This window comes from Schistocerca piceifrons, chromosome 7 (genome assembly GCF_021461385.2).
Source record: "Schistocerca piceifrons isolate TAMUIC-IGC-003096 chromosome 7, iqSchPice1.1, whole genome shotgun sequence".
Classification (NCBI taxonomy): domain Eukaryota; kingdom Metazoa; phylum Arthropoda; class Insecta; order Orthoptera; family Acrididae; genus Schistocerca; species Schistocerca piceifrons.
Genome location: NC_060144.1, coordinates 232,977,711 through 232,995,739, shown reverse-complemented (window position 1 = coordinate 232,995,739; position 18,029 = coordinate 232,977,711). Strand labels below are relative to the sequence as shown.

Here is an 18,029-nt window from a genome sequence, read left to right as displayed (position 1 = left end):
TCCCGCAATCGATTCAGACAAATATTACCATTTTTACATTTTTACGATAATAACAACAAACCTGATAATGCCAACCGGCTTTTCAAAGTTCAATTCGTGATTGATTTTAAAGTTTAAAATCCGTCAAAAATTACGAAATATGGGATACTCATTCGGATGCTGAGTGATTCGAGTACGGGATATATTTCCTCATTCAAGATATATTCCGGCGCTGGACAACCTTAAGCAAAAACAGTGATGCAACTACTGACACCTTCTTATGGAAAGTGGCATCACCTCTACATGGATAATTATTACAACAGTGTAGAACTTGAAGAGAAGTTACTTGAAAAGAAAATTCGAGTTTGTGGAACGATACTGCAAAACAGAGGATTTCCGGAAAAATTAAAGCGCGCAAAAGTCAGTGTGTTTGAAGCTTGTCATCAACGGAAAGGTGACAAGCGGCCGGCGACAGGCCAAGTAATCCGAATTAGCGCTGCCGGCGCTAAGCGAATAAATTTGTACGACACGTGTTAAATTATCGCTAACCTGCTGCAGCTGGCATGGAATTGGCTGTCTTTGTTGTCTTTAAATCTCGTACGAAAATTGCTGTATGCCTGACCAATATATCTGGTCGTACACAGATGGCTTGTATCGCCCTCAGTACGCACCCTGCCTTATAGATCGTGTGCGCCCTCAATATGCACGGCCAGCGAATATTTGCTATTGCAAAGTTTTCCTGTTAATGTTCCCGGTCGGGCGGCACGGGGAGACGGTTTTTATTGAATTTATGTAAGTAATTCCATACAATACGTTTTCTCTCCCCGTCTTTATTACATCTTACACGTATTATGATTCTGGTGCCTTTCGGTGTCCAGTCGTGATGTCGCTTTTTGGAATTTATCTAGATTCCCTTTTTTTACTCTTTTGACATCTAACTTTTGCTCGATGACAAAAATGGGACAAGGATGTGATTAAGTGATTTTATTTGTAACGTACTTGTATAGTGCGGCTGCCCCACAAAAAGAACTCTTTGTTCTTTATTAGTGGATTACTTCTGGATGAGAATCACCGGCATTACTCCAAACATACAACGCTGACGATGTGTTTCTCGTCGAACTGGCCCCTTGGAACATACTCGGTCGTATTATCGGAGGAAAAACACCACTGGACAGAAGTTCTAAGAAAGAAACTTTGAAGCCCGTAAAATAATTAATGACAACAGTTTTCATGGAAGTAAAACAGTTCGTCTCCACTTTAGTAAAGATCATCACGTCTGCTTCTCCAAACAGTTTCTCTTTCAGCTACCTCTTAGTTTCTCAATCTAACACACAGCTGCCACACAGTAACAACCATTTGAGCGAAATCACCGTACACGCGTTTTTGAAAGTCACGTCTTAGTTGCCGGCTTGTCTCCACAGTAAAGCTGCTGCCATAGTTCACGCGTGCCTAAAAATATTCGTCTACTAGACACTGAACTGTCGATAACACTCGGCGAGCCACTGTTGTCGGAACTACCGCGACTGAGTTTTCAATTTTTCGAGTTGAGAGCCGTTATCAAAATCTGCTGAACATTTGAGGCCTGGTCTATAGTACGTTTATTCATTTACACAATTGTGTCATAAAGTATGTTTTGTTACTCACGTAATCTGTGAAGATTCGGTGACTTGATACGTGTATAACCCGGGTCTCTGACAGGTGAATCACGGCCCTGTTAACAGAAAGATGAAACAGGTCTTTGTAGCGTGAAATCGTAAAATGTTGTTGCTGTTCATTCTTCAAAGTAGGCAGTAAAATGTACTGTGTGATAAAACTCATTTTTAGCATTACAGCAGTTGGTGTGTGAGTGGGGATGGGTGGGGTTGACGTAGAAAGAAAGAGAAAGAGAGAGAGAGAGAGAGAGAGAGAGAGGAATCAAAAAACAAGGCCGCAATTTGGAAATACTGCAACGTCGGAAATTCGCTAGGTATTCGATTTCATTATGTACTTATCCCAAACGGTACAATACTGGAACTAATCATCGAAACTGCGACATACAAACAAAATAGATTTGAACAGATTGGATATCCATTTTGTAGAAACATATACAAACATTCGTGGCAAGCTGAAACTGAGCGATTCCCGAAGCAGGATCTCTGCCTTTCACGAGTAGTATGTCGGACCTGCTGGTCTAGCAGTAAAGAGCGTGCCTGGAAAACGAGAGGTCACGAGATTAAACCCGGTCGGACCACGGAAATTTTCAGTCTGCCTTTAATCAAACCTTCAACTCTCAATGGGGTTCTTATCGCATGTTAAACTATAGTTCCTCTTTCGGTGGTACGAAAGTGGGCTATAAGAGAGACACGTCAAGTCGCCGAACTGGTGTCCAATTGTAAGACTTACAAACTCGCCAGTTAGCCAAACGATATTAAATGAAATACGAGCAGTACTCCAGCAGTTATGTTTTCTGTGCACCCTTCTCAAACTGAGGTAAAGGTTCGAGCTGTCACCTAGTTTCCTGCACACTTTTCCAAGCTTCACGGTGACCAGTGGGTACCAAGGCTGATTGTGAGGCGTTCACAAATAGCGCCACTGAAAGTACACTGCCCACGGAAGGCAGCGATCTCGGGTCGATTCCCGCTAGGGCACAATAATTTTAGCTTGTCACAAATGTTCGTCGCAACGTATAATTTACTAAAAAGTAGAGCAATGCAATCGCTGATAAGACAATATCGCATACACTGTATGCTTTTCCGGCTGCAATAACGATGACAAACTATTGTAGGTGTTTAGCACTATTGCACACAGCAGAAAATCTTGTCGGCACGGCAACCACAGTTGGTGATTACGAAGCCGCTTCAGCTTTATTTTATCTTTTTATCATCAGATCACAACCGGTTTCGTAGCACTGAGAACCACAGCCTCAGGTGATATGTAACTACGTCATAAGAGCTAAGGAATCTGGAACATGGAACCCAACTAATGAACGAATAAATGACAGTACGTTAATGAATCAAAATCAGCCAGACGTAGGGATTCAAGTTCAAAACGGTCGCTGGAGCTTCCGCTCCAGTCTATGTGCGTCCCCGGAACACGAAACGCGACCATATACTGTCGAAGGATGTGCTTTTCAGTGGCACGAAACCGGTTGTGATCTGATGATAAAAATATTAAACATAGCTGAAGTGGCTTCTTAATCCCCACGAAATACCACATACATTCCAAAATTTCAGCTGCTGTTTGAAGAAGTCTGCATAATACCGAATAATTGTAGCATACTAACACGTATCTGATCATATCGAGCGAGGTGGTGCAGTAGAACAACCATGGGTTCTCATTTGGGTGGACGGCGATTGAAATCTCCGTTCGGCCATCCAGACATAGATTCTCCACGGTTTTCTTAAATCGCTTAACGCAAGTGCTGGAATGGTTTCTTTTTACAAGTGCAAGACCAGTTTCCTTGCCCAACCAGAGCCTGTGTTACGTTTCTAAAGATATCGGCGTGATGCGACGTTGAAGCTGAACGCATCAAATCTGGTCGCGCAGAAGTCGGAAGATTGATGATCTGCCTTCAGGCATGATCGAGACACACAATAGAAGGGCAATATCTTCATGAAACCTTGCGTGTATATTTTCAAAATCATAGCTACCTCGCTGAATAGCTACTGAAATGGCGCCTGGGGAAGGAAAGATAATGCGAATTCACGTTTGGAAACGATTGTAAACATGTACCAGAGAAGATTACGCTCAATGTATTGGAATAGAACAACAGAATGATTGGCTAGTTTCTTATCCAAGAGCATTGTTATTGCTGCCATTAACAACTATTCATTTGGTACTGCTGCCTCGGAGAACAATTCTTAACAGAAACTTTAGATAAAAACCTCAGTTCGCTTCTACGTTCACTCCCCAATCATGTTCGCAGCTCGTGGTCTAGTGGCGAGCGTCGCTGCCTCTGGATCACGGGAAAAGAACAATGTTCGTGCCACAGTCCAAAAACATTTAAGCAGGGCAGATGTTCATTTCTGTGTGCACATTACATAACAATGAAACATTTCTTCCAAGATAATTGTCATCCACTTACGAATCACGCATCATTGACTGTCTATTGTCGAAGACAAGTGTTGGATAACACAATGCGAACATTGTAACATGGTGCATGGTCATCTTCATTCCTGTGGATCAATGCAGATAAACAGTGAATAGTAGTTTTTACACCACTCAACAGCAGGAAGCTGCTTCAAATGGTTCAAATGGCTCTGAGCACTATGGGACTTAACATCTGTGGTCATCAGTCCCCTAGAACTTAGAACTACTTAAGGGGCTCCGGAACGCCCTATACTTGCAATGTTAAAATAACGCTTATAAATTACATCTTTCCTCACAAAGTATTTGAGGTAGGAAGTTGAACTTTTTACAGATTATTTATTGGAATATGGGCTACAACTTAACACAGGGATTTTACAAAATTTTAGTTCAGTTATTAAAGATGATTTTTTTTCAATTGTAATGAAAATTCACAACATTTTTTTGCAATTTTTTATTTATATATTCAAAAATATACTGTTTTTTGGAAAAAGGCTGTGTTAAATTATGCAGAAGGTACTGTGTAACATTTACTGAAAGTTTGAAACACATATGTTTGGAAGATCCTTACAAAACATGTAATTAGTATGAGAAAATAAAAGTTTTGGGAATCGAGCGACAAAGATTGGATTAACTTTTTAGTGCATTCCAGGTCCATAGGATGGATTATCTTCATCCTCTGCAAACTCCTCCTCCAGCTTCCTCTTGTTCCTCCTCCTGTTTACTCTTGCTTGTATTTCTAGACTCTTTACAGCCCTGTCTGCAGCCCGAAGGCGTTCCTTGTCTAAAGCAAGCATCGCTCGTTGTTATGTTCGTAGATTTTGCTACCATTTTCTTCAGTTGCAGTTACTGCAACACTGTTCCAAAAGGTGGTCATGTATGAACACTTATCACATTTCAGTTGTATTTCACTACCAAGTCCTACGTGCTTTATTATGGAGAGTTCCAGACCAACTTCACTACAATGAATACATCTTACACAGTTTGAAAAAATTCCTTTGAGAACCGACATATCAAATATTTCATTCACATTCGATTCGCCCATAAAGCATTCATAGTTTTCACTCATTGAACCACGCTTCTTCTGTGAAGTTTTTTCTTTCCCACTTTGACTGCTATGGGCAGGTGTACTTGAGAGGTTAGGTTCACTCACTTGGTTATCGTCTTTATTGTTTACAGTAATAACACATACCTTTGGCTTTCCAACATTTCTCCTTTTCTTAAAAGCCTTCACAGGATTTCTAATAACTTTACTTTTACTCATTATTATACTTCAACAAAACAGAGACTCAAGAAACAGAATTAATTACGAATATTTTCGAGATAACGACAGAGTAAATAAACATGAAACAATCGACAATCACACCAGCGATATATATTGAACCATCACAGGTTAGCCACAACACATACTTTATCTCACATCACTAAAATGTACCTGATGAACACGGACGTTAATAATAACACCATTTGACAGCAGTTTAACAGCGCCACAGTGGGTCACGCCCATGTAGAACACATTTCAAAAAAAAATTTAAAAACAGTTGTAGTCTTCGGAATTGAATAAATTATATATCTATTAAAAGGTAATAGTCTGCAGATTCAGAAAACGCAAAAAAGTAAAAATTGAACTTTTCATGGTTTTGAACCTTTCCGGAGCCCCTTAAACCTAACTAACCTAAGGACATCACACACATCCATGCCCGAGGCAGGATTCGAACCTGCGACCGTAGCAGTCGTGCGGTTCCAAACTGAGCGCCTAGAACCGCGAGACCACCGCGGCCGGCAGCTGCTTCAAAACTTGAAAAAATGCTGGAGCAGAGTGGCTATTCTGCTTCGACGAAAATCATTTTGTGATTGCGGAGTTTAAGCGACTCGAGAGATAGGAGCGAACCGCCAGCCAATTCTGGTTCTTTCTTAAGCGTCACGTGCTCGCTGTGTTGCCTGTTTTCTAAGGACATACAGATGACACTGGCCACACTACCACCCATCAATGCAACCTGTCAACCACAAAGTTATTTTATTAGGGCTCTAATTATTCTTTCAATACAGGTCACAATGGCTCGAAATAATTTCCTCTTTATCTTCATCAATGAAAGATAAGATGTAGTAACCTGCTGTAGACAATGAGCTTATTTTATTCAAGCTATAATTATTTTTTTAATACAGATCACAATGACTCGAAACAATTTCCTCTTCATCTTCATCAATGAAAGATAAAGTGTAGTAACCTGCTGTAGACAATGAGATTTTCACTCTGCAGCGGAGTGTGCGCTGATATGAAACTTCCTGGCAGATTAAAACTGTGTGCCCGACCGAGACTCGAACTCGGGACCTTTGCCTTTCGCGGGCAAGTGCTCTACCAACTGAGCTACCGAAGCACGACTCACGCCCGGTACTCACAGCTTTACTTCTGCCAGTACCTCGTCTCCTACCTTCCAAACTTTACAGAAGCTCTCCTGCGAACCTTGCAGAACTAGCACTCCTGAAAGAAAGGATACTGCGGAGACATGGCTTAGCCACAGCCTGGGGGATGTTTCCAGAATGAGATTTTCACTCTGCAGCGGAGTGTGCGCTGATATGAAACTTCCTGGCAGATTAAAACTGTGTGCCCGACCGAGACTCGAACTCGGGACCTTTGCCTTTCGCGGGCAAGTGCTCTACCAACTGAGCTACCGAAGCACGACTCACGCCCGGTACTCACAGCTTTACTTCTGCCAGTACCTCGTCTCCTACCTTCCAAACTTTACAGAAGCTCTCCTGCGAACCTTGCAGAACTAGCACTCCTGAAAGAAAGGATACTGCGGAGACATGGCTTAGCCACAGCCTGGGGGATGTTTCCAGAATGAGATTTTCACTCTGCAGCGGAGTGTGCGCTGATATGAAACTTCCCGGCAGATTAAAACTGTGTGCCCGACCGAGACTCGAACTCGGGACCTTTGCCTTTCGCGGGCAAGTGCTCTACCAACTGAGCTACCGAAGCACGACTCACGCCCGGTACTCACAGCTTTACTTCTGCCAGTACCTCGTCTCCTACCTTCCAAACTTTACAGAAGCTCTCCTGCGAACCTTGCAGAACTAGCACTCCTGAAAGAAAGGATACTGCGGAGACATGGCTTAGCCACAGCCTGGGGGATGTTTCCAGAATGAGATTTTCACTCTGCAGCGGAGTGTGCGCTGATATGAAACTTCCTGGCAGATTAAAACTGTGTGCCCGACCGAGACTCGAACTCGGGACCTTTGCCTTTCGCGGGCAAGTGCTCTACCAACTGAGCTACCGAAGCACGACTCACGCCCGGTACTCACAGCTTTACTTCTGCCAGTACCTCGTCTCCTACCTTCCAAACTTTACAGAAGCTCTCCTGCGAACCTTGCAGAACTAGCACTCCTGAAAGAAAGGATACTGCGGAGACATGGCTTAGCCACAGCCTGGGGGATGTTTCCAGAATGAGATTTTCACTCTGCAGCGGAGTGTGCGCTGATATGAAACTTCCTGGCAGATTAAAACTGTGTGCCCGACCGAGACTCGAACTCGGGACCTTTGCCTTTCGCGGGCAAGTGCTCTACCAACTGAGCTACCGAGACGAGGTAGGAGACGAGGTACTGGCAGAAGTAAAGCTGTGAGTACCGGGCGTGAGTCGTGCTTCGGTAGCTCAGTTGGTAGAGCACTTGCCCGCGAAAGGCAAAGGTCCCGAGTTCGAGTCTCGGTCGGGCACACAGTTTTAATCTGCCAGGAAGTTTCATATCAGCGCACACTCCGCTGCAGAGTGAAAATCTCATTCTGGAAACATCCCCCAGGCTGTGGCTAAGCCATGTCTCCGCAGTATCCTTTCTTTCAGGAGTGCTAGTTCTGCAAGGTTCGCAGGAGAGCTTCTGTAAAGTTTGGAAGATAGGAGACGAGGTACTGGCAGAAGTAAAGCTGTGAGTACCGGGCGTGAGTCGTGCTTCGGTAGCTCAGTTAGTAGAGCACTTGCCCGCGAAAGGCAAAGGTCCCGAGTTCGAGTCTCGGTCGGGCACACAGTTTTAATCTGCCAGGAAGTTTCATATCAGCGCACACTCCGCTGCAGAGTGAAAATCTCATTCTGGAAACATCCCCCAGGCTGTGGCTAAGCCATGTCTCCGCAGTATCCTTTCTTTCAGGAGTGCTAGTTCTGCAAGGTTCGCAGGAGAGCTTCTGTAAAATTTGGAAGGTAGGAGACGAGGTACTGGCAGAAGTAAAGCTGTGAGTACCGGGCGTGAGTCGTGCTTCGGTAGCTCAGTTGGTAGAGCACTTGCCCGCGAAAGGCAAAGGTCCCGAGTTCGAGTCTCGGTCGGGCACACAGTTTTAATCTGCCAGGAAGTTTCATATCAGCGCACACTCCGCTGCAGAGTGAAAATCTCATTCTGGAAACATCCCCCAGGCTGTGGCTAAGCCATGTCTCCGCAGTATCCTTTCTTTCAGGAGTGCTAGTTCTGCAAGGTTCGCAGGAGAGCTTCTGTAAAGTTTGGAAGGTAGGAGACGAGGTACTGGCAGAAGTAAAGCTGTGAGTAACGGGCGTGAGTCGTGCTTCGGTAGCTCAGTTGGTAGAGCACTTGCCCGCGAAAGGCAAAGGTCCCGAGTTCGAGTCTCGGTCGGGCACACAGTTTTAATCTGCCAGGAAGTTTCATATCAGCGCACACTCCGCTGCAGAGTGAAAATCTTATTCTGGAAACATCCCCCAGGCTGTGGCTAAGCCATGTCTCCGCAGTATCCTTTCTTTCAGGAGTGCTAGTTCTGCAAGGTTCGCAGGAGAGCTTCTGTAAAGTTTGGAAGGTAGGAGACGAGGTACTGGCAGAAGTAAAGCTGTGAGTACCGGGCGTGAGTCGTGCTTCGGTAGCTCAGTTGGTAGAGCACTTGCCCGCGAAAGGCAAAGGTCCCGAGTTCGAGTCTCGGTCGGGCACACAGTTTTAATCTGCCAGGAAGTTTCATATCAGCGCACACTCCGCTGCAGAGTGAAAATCTCATTCTGGAAACATCCCCCAGGTTGTGGCTAAGCCATGTCTCCGCAGTATCCTTTCTTTCAGGAGTGCTAGTTCTGCAAGGTTCGCAGGAGAGCTTCTGTAAAGTTTGGAAGGTAGGAGACGAGGTACTGGCAGAAGTAAAGCTGTGAGTACCGGGCGTGAGTCGTGCTTCGGTAGCTCAGTTGGTAGAGCACTTGCCCGCGAAAGGCAAAGGTCCCGAGTTCGAGTCTCGGTCGGGCACACAGTTTTAATCTGCCAGGAAGTTTCATGCTGTAGACAATGTTGGCTCAACCGAATCAAAATGCTTGCCTAGTGTGATATTAAGGGATGCATCAGTTAACTTCCCTTTCAGTGTGACCACAGGATCCAACGAAAACAGGGAAAACGACCACACAATTATTACAACCACCACCATGCTCCACTACTGAAAACGACATGCATTCTGTACCCTTTCATTGTACACGCCAGAACTGTCTTGCGGATTCAGAGTTCACTGAAGAAGGCGATATTAAACGAAGAGAAAGCCATTTTGTGTTACGCGTACGTCAATGCTTTGTATTGTGAACGGGGGCAACAATGTGTGCTTCTCGTAAAACGTGAAATCAATTTCTAATAGTTCTAAAGTTACACCACCTTCTTCTTCTTCTTCCTTTCTTTCTTTTCGTTTTGGCCCTATCAAGACCGCGTTAATTTACGCCAGATTCGTTTTTCTGGCCTTTAACCTAATGTAATATTCTTTCATTCTGAAACTTTGCAACCCTCTTCCTCCTACTATCCATGATGATTTTGCCCTGGGTCTAATTCTGTCTTGGAAACCTGTGAATGCCAGATTAAAAAACCCTGTAATAAATCTCTGGTCTCTGTATTCCCATTTCTTCCAGGTCCATTTGTACTTCTTGGCTCCAGAAACAATCTGAAGACAGTGTATCATTTGGTGTGTCAACCTCCTCTACTCCACTCTTAGAAGTGTCCGAAGAACATGATACTTTTCCTCCTGATGTCCAAGATTCTCTCCATCTGGATACAGAGTTCTCGGTTAGCTAGCCTTGTATATTGACTTATATGGATATGGTATCTGTTCTTTCGGACATGTCCGAAAGAACAGACACTAATGATGACCTGCAGCCGTCTAGAACGAAATTAGAATTGTATTAATACCTTCAGCTGCTAACGGGCGTTGATATATATCAACGGGGACAGGTGAAAATGAACTCCTTCTCCTGTGCGGATGCACACATATTCCCCGAACTCTTACGGGACTTGGTAAGAGTGTCTTCCACGAGTAATGAGTGTGTTGGGGTGGGACACTACGAATGTAGTGTGTGGACATACAAGGTGAGAATGTGGGTCTCGCGGGAGGCGTGCGCGAGATAGTCCCTGCAGTCTCGCTATCCTCTGTGCCCTCAGTGGCTCAGATGGATAGAGCATCTGCCATCTAAGCAGGAGATCCCGGGTTCGAATCCGGGTCCGAGCACACATTTTCACCTGTCCCCGTTGATATATATCAACACTCGTTAGCAGCTGAAGGTGTTAATACAATACTAATTTTGTATATTGACTGTCTCCACTTCTTCAACGTCCAGTTTCACCTGAGATACCCTCGCTTCATCAATTCTAGTCCAAGTACTCCTGTTCTTACTAGGTTCAGACGTCCTGCTCCGTATAACGCTTCAGGGTGGATCATTGTCTGGTAATGTCTCAGTTCTACATTGATCGAGATATTATCATCATTGCACATGCTCAATGCTAAATTCATTTTGCTTGTTCGTGCTCCCATTACTACTTCTTATCAGACCAATATCTGCCCATTCTCCCAGGTATTTAAATCTCTACACCTTCTGAATTGTCCTTCTTCCTATTGTCATCCACCCACGGTGGAGTTTTCCACTATTTATATAGTTCACCGCTGGTAGTCGAAGACAGAGCAAAGGAAGTTGGACATTTACATTACTATCTTATATTGCCCAGAAAGCCGAACAAATGTACACAGAGATTTCGTAATAGACGTCATGCTAATTGGAAGAAAGCTATCGCCGGGTACAGAAACCAACGTGAAACCTGGTTTCTCAAGACGCAATGATCAGGCGAAATTTAAGGACAAGAAACTGTTCGCACAGGAAAATTTACAAAAACACAGAAAAAACCTACTGAACCGTGTCGGAGCACAGTTATCAATAAATGCCAGTGAATCAGACTACGTAATGAACACTTTGAAGAATACAGTGTAGAGAGTATTGGCAGAACAACATTACAATCCTGTCGCAAAAAACTTTGTAACCGAATTTACAAACTTAAAATGGTTTCATAATCTACTCTTTAAGAAGTAGACTCTTATGTTACAGGTTTAACACAATAAGTCAAGTATTTAACTTAGAAACTGTGTACACGTCTTGAAGCAATGAAACTCATAGCGCGCAAATTACCAGACTATATTCATACAGAATTTGAGAATGTGAGCACTTAACGACTTCCAATAAAATTTACACTATATCTGAAAGCCTTTAGAAAATGTTCTCGCTGACATCGCACCACAAAATAAATGAAAATATGATTATAGCTTACTACATTTTCGCTGCTCATGCAGTAATTTCAACAAGGGCATGAGATTTTAATTTAATAATTTAATCTTTCCTACTGACCGTTAGGCGACCCCTTCGATATCCCTTTGGTACAGTTTGCCTACTTTCAGGCACTAGAGCAGCTGCCAGGCTGAAATGGTGTCTATGTTCCAGACAGGTAAATTTGTAACGCGCTCAACCAGTCCCTCGGATGACACCGAGGGTACTGATGAACTAGGGGGGGGGGGGGTCTTAAAGGGACCCATTCACGCAAATGTTAATGCTGCAATCCCGCGTGATCAAGCCACAGGAAGACGGAAATAGGAGGATTGAAAAATCGTAAATATCCTTTGATGCTTCGGATCACGTTCAAATTTCCTCGAATGGTTACAGCCTGAACACCAGAGCTAAACTGCAGTCGCACTGCACTCCAAAGTGGTGTGATCAGTTTCAAACGGATTGCTAGCCCGCGATGTCCTTAGAGAACAGTTGTAGTGTCTGAGATACGTCAGTAATACCATAAATCGTTAATAACGTCGTCGTGCTGTTCATTGCACTGCAAACTGTCGTTATCGACGGCGAAATACCGGGTGATCAAAAAGTCAGTATAAATTTGAAAACTTAATAAACCACAGAATAATGTACATAGAGGGGTAAAAATTGACATACATGCTTGGAATGACGAGGGGTTTTATTAGAACCAAAAAAAACCATTGCTAGACACGTGAAAAATCTCTTTCCCGCGTTGTTTGGTGATGATCGTGTGCTCAGCCGCCACTTTCGTCATGCTTGGCCTCCCAGGTCCTCAGACCTCAGTCCGTGCGATTATTGGCTTTGGGGTTACCTGAAGTCGCAAGTGTAACGTGATCGACCGACATCTCCAGGGATGCTGAAAGACAACATCCGACGCCAATGCCTCACCATAACTCCGGACATGCTTTACAGTGCTGTTCAAAACATTATTCCTCGACTACAACTATTGTTGAGGAATGATGGTGGACATATTGAGCATTTCCTGTAAAGAACATCATCTTTGCTTTGTCTTACTTTGTTATGCTAATTATTGCTATTCTGATCAGATGAAGCGCCATCTGTCGGACATTTTTTCAACGTTTGTATTTTTTTGGTTCTAATAAAACCCCATGTGATTCCAAGCATGTGTGTCAATTTGTACCTCTCTATCTACATTATTCCGTGATTTATTCAGTTTTCAAATTTATACTGACTTTTTGATCACTCGGTATATAGGAATCAGCGCCCCAAGGGAAGGGGTGTTGTCACTAACGCCCTTTGTGCCACCCCCTGAGGTGATCTCGTGTCTATTCTGAGCGGGGCTGTGTCTTAAACGTTTTTCTCGGCCAATTCTACAAAAACTGCGTGATACCGACGCTTGGTGTCGCTGTTCTTACCTCCACCGCAGACGTGTCAAAAGAAGGGATGAAATGTGGGTAAGAGGGGCTATGACGACTGTCTCATCGTGAAACACCTCCACGCTAGCGTTGGCCAGAATTGGGCTGAAATTTGGTGCCAATGTGACATCATTATTAATCCACCTTACAGCTCACATGAACTCTGAAGTTGTGGCCATTTTTACGCATGTGTCGACACCTTGTTGTTGGAAGCGTCGACGAGCACGCGGGTGACGTCGCAGGGCACTACGCTTTACACCTTTACAGAGGAAGGTTGTAGGCACCTTTGAGCCAAATGTCGAACTTATGCGTCGCAATGAGAGAGAATTACGAGGTTTCGAAAAAGTGATCACATGGTTCAAATGGCTCTAAGCACTATGGGACTTATCATCTGAGGTCATCAGTCCCCTAGACTTGAACTACTTAAATCTAACTAACCTAAGTACATCACACACATCCATGCCCGAGGCAGGATTCGAGCCTGCGACCGTTGCAGCAGCGCGGTTCCAGACTGAAGCGCCTAGAACCGCTCGGCCACAACGGCCGGCGAAAAAGTGATCCTTTAATTTTTTTGAGCAGTCTATTTTCCAGTCATCATTAGCCCATAAGCGTCACAGGATGCATACAGGAAGGACATGTGGTCTGCTTTCGTGAACGGATTCATAGCCATTAAAAGATACAATTTTGCACAGATTTTTCAATATTATAAAAACCGAATGCTGTCTTAACGTTTAATTCGACAATACGGCTTCTTGAACATTCGGGAGAACAATGTTTATTTATATATGTTACGGGCAAAGTGTAAAATCGGCTAATGCCGGAAGTGGCCAGCCAAGTCAGGAAATGGCCAGTGTCCGATATTTTCTTGAGTTCAAGATTTGGTCAGCCAGTTCGCGAAATGACGTGAACCCATCACCCAAAGTCGGAATAAAAAAACTGAATCTATTTGAAGAGTCTGTATTATTTCAAGCTTTATATAGTTATTCGTTTTATCAATCTCACCTTTTGCAGTCCGCATTGCTTAAACTACGATGTCAATTTTTATGACATTTGGAACAGCACAACAGTTTCTTATTTCTACATTTCCAACCATATGTTGCCCATTTATCAGCACAAATGCATTAAGTATACCCTTGGCCGCCAGTCAGTTATGAAGAAGAGATGGTTCGTAATGATCTTTCTTCTGTAACCACAGATTCCACCGTGAGCAGTTTCTCGTGCAAAATGGATATCTCACATTTAGTATGCAGTTCCTTTAGAACACCATTATCTGTTCTTTGCTTTTGGAAAGCACCCCCGACGTTCTTGACAACTGCAAGAACGCTTCTGGGATCACCACGACTTCTGTCAATGTCTGATATACGGACTGAACACTGTCCCCAACCTTTGCTAGTGGGAACCTAGCATTTGGATTTTCAAGCATTTTCGCATCTTGCATTTGCAAATTGGCATGAGCTCATGATTTTTTTACTGATTTCTTGTTTATTTTGACATAGTCTGCGCGTAATTTTCTCTCCATATCCTTCGTCAAAAAAATGGTTTAAATGGCTCTAAGCACTATGGGATTTAACATCTGAGGTCATCAGTCCCCTAGACTTAGAACTACTTAAACCTAACTAACCTAAGGACATTACACACATCCATGCCCCAGGCAGGATTCGAACCTGCGACCGCAGCAGCAGCGCGGTTCCGGACTGAAGCGCCCAGAACCGCTCGCCCACAACGGCCGACTATACTTCGTCGCTTATTCCACAAATTGCACAGACATCTCTGCTGCAGGATACGTAACAATGGGTGCACTACACTCTGTTTAAGACACCACACACAGTATTTTCGCACTGTTATCGTCAGAGAACTAGACTGTATATTCCGATGACTCCAGTGCCACGGCGACATTTCATTATCGGGGGGAGTTCCTGCATTTATAGCATCCTCCAGTTCTCGTTCAACGCTCTCACTGTCTTTATCCGTCACTATGTCGTCCATAACCTCAATGGGAAGATTTGAGGTACTCAGATCCACTTTCGCTTTGCAGCTAAACATGGCCTCAAATGGCGACTGCTGAATGCCTTGATGAAACGAGCGGTTTTTCACAAATTGAATAAATCGGAGATTTCAGCCCAATGTGTTGATTCCTTCGTCAGAATCCATATCATTATCCTATTCTGAACATCCTGGTTGGAGCGTCGACGGAGCCTTGGCTTCGACTATGTCTGTTTTCCATGTACCAGTTACAGTTCAGGCCACATGTTTGTTTGTTTGTTTTTTTGTTTATTTATAATTTGGATCGAAAATTCTCTCCCGTTATCTGACTAAAGCACACATGGAGCGTCTATAGTGGTGAAGATATCGAGCAGCTCGCAACCAACTTCTGCTCTTTTGATCAGCAGGGAGTCGTAATAATATAATCTTGGTTAAACGATCCTGATCAATAATGGCCGTCTAAGAAACCAGATTCACTGATGATATGGCTTTGCATCGGAAGGTTATAGAATAATGAAAGGGAAGCCGGCTTCTAAGAACACATATGGCTCCAACGTTTTTAGAACAGTCTTTTTAATAACACGTGATATGATGCATTCTGTCATCGGATTCACATCAGCTAGCGAACGCATCTCTGTGTTATTCCTAAGGCAACAAGGGATACTCTATTGTAAATGCACACGCTCCAGTTAATGATGACAACAAGAAAGACCCTGAAAAGGACCAAAGTTTCTAGCAGATGATAGAAGACGAGATCAGTAAGATCCCCGATCACCACGTCAAACTACTGGTAGGTGACTTCAATGTTAAACTGGGGAAAGAACGACAGTACCAAGACATACTGGAGCCTTACAAAGTACAGAGACCAACAAATACTAAGGGCAAACGCTTAACTGAACTGTGTAGGCTGTATCAGTTGAAGATCATGTCCACAGTGTTCCCTACAAAAGGCAAGATACCAGACCACTTGGCAATAACCAAACGCAGCTATTGGATCATTTCAAATCGATGATGTTGCAATCAGTTTAAAGAGTAGGAAAGAGATCAGGAATGCCAGAGTACGCAAAGGCTGCAATGTTGACTCTGACCATTTCTTCACAAAAATAAAGACCAGACTACTACCTAGTCGAAAGGTACCTCCGACCACAATTCCGCCAAGGATTGATCCCCAATTCTTTGCAGAGAATAAAAAACGCTTTAAAACTAGCAACTGAGATCCATTGTAAGCGAGGCGACCAATAACCTCGGGCAACCTCGAAGGAAGCGACGTCATAGGTGGTGGAATTCTGAATGTGACCTTGTAGTTGACGAGCGTGCCACAGCTTGGAGGAAGTGGAACTCGCCTAAACGACAAGAAGACTGGGAGACTTTCACAAAGGTGCGGAAACTGACAGGCAACACCATCAGGCGTAGGAAGAGATCTTCCGATCGATCAAGGTTGGAAAAGTTGGATGAAGAATTTAAAATGTACAACACCAGAAACATTTAGCGCGCCTCCAAGGAGGAACTCTCACGGTATAAACCGCAATGTCTTCACATTAAGCAAACGGCCGGGGAGCTGGTCACCAATAACCGCGAGAACGTCGAACTTTTGGCAAACTATTTTGAGCAATTGCTTAATCGTGAAGAGCGCACGAAAAGACTGCCTGTTGAAGATCCTCAAGAGATACGCCTACCATCTAACCCACCAACCATACACCAAGTTGCTAATGCCATCAATCATCTTAAGAACTGCAAGGCACCCGGGGAAGATGGCATCATTACAGAAGCTCTGAAAGCAGATGGAAATACGATCACAGAGGCCCTACACCGGATCTTGGCCGACTGTTGGGAGACTGGCAGCATCATACACCTTTTACATAAGAAAGGCGATCGCAGCGATGTCAAAACTACCAAGTGATTTCTCTGCTGCCAAAAGGATACAAAGCGCTCTGCAAGATTATACTGGACACTGTAGAAAGTCCTAGTGATCAAAAAATTGGTGAATATCAAGGAGGATCTCGACGTGGAAGGTCCAGTACCGAGCAGATCTTCAATGTGAAAACCATTCTCCAATCAAAACAAAAAAGGAGTACGAACATCATTGTGGTTTTCGTCAGCTTTACGAAAGCTTATGATTCCATCGACCACCAAACACTCCTCTTAGTACTCCAAGAACGAGGTGTGGGGTACAACACACACCCTCACCAAACAGACTCTCACGGATACAAGCTCTAAGGAAAAGTTCAGAGGAAAACTATCTCGGAGTTTCGACATCAGAACGGGAGTACGACAGGGTGATGGTCTATCACTCAGTCTGTTTAATCTGGTGCTTGATAAAGTCATCGAAACCTGGCAATGTACGCTGTGGGATCTACGAATCAAACCGGTTACCACTGGAGCCGGGACCCGAAGAATCGAGATAAGGTGCCTTGCTTTCGCAGATGACATTGCAATCTTAACTAACAACTCTAAGGATGCTGTCATCGCTCTCCAAGACCTGCATGAGATAGCGATGAAGTCAGAGTTACAAATATTGTATGACAAGACCAAATACTTTGAGAACCGTCACTCCAATAACACCCCTGTGACTACTATACATGGAACGACTGGGAAGGTCAACTGCATTCGTTATCTTGGTGAATGGGTGCATCTCAATGGTAGAGACGGCACCTCCATCTTAGAAAGGCGTAACTAATTCAACGTGGCATACCATCTGTCCCACAATCTGTACAACAAGAAGTGCATTTCGAAGAATGCTAAGGTCTGTCATTACAGAACTGCAGTCAGACCACAGTTTGTTTATGGCACAGAGACCCTCTTGATGAACAGAAAAGGCACGATGGATGACCCGGAGAAAGGCGGCCGGAGTGGCCGAGCGGTTCTAGGCGCTACAGTCTGGAACCGCGCGACCGCTACGGTCGCAGGCTCGAATCCTGCCTCGGGCATGGATGTGTGTGATGTCCTTAGGTTAGTTAGGTTTAAGTAGTTCTAAGTTCTAGGGGACTGATGACCTCCGATGTTAAGCCCCAAAGTGCTCAGAGCCATTTGAACAAATTTTTTTTTTTTTTTTCTTGGC

At 44.0% G+C, this 18,029-nt stretch overlaps 1 protein-coding gene and 1 non-coding gene across 2 annotated transcripts in view; both read right to left on the bottom strand.

Annotated features, from left to right (window-relative positions):
* Positions 1-18,029, bottom strand: part of LOC124804815 (endophilin-A) — a 730,772-nt gene that overhangs the window by 535,446 nt on the left and 177,297 nt on the right. Inside the window, exon 3 of the mRNA XM_047265154.1 lies at positions 1,624-1,690. The gene's annotated coding sequence lies outside the window, so the exon portion shown is untranslated. The remainder of the gene's footprint in view (positions 1-1,623; positions 1,691-18,029) is intronic.
* On the bottom strand, positions 7,552-7,626 carry Trnas-cga. The gene has a single exon. It is a non-coding gene; the product is annotated as a tRNA-Ser (tRNA).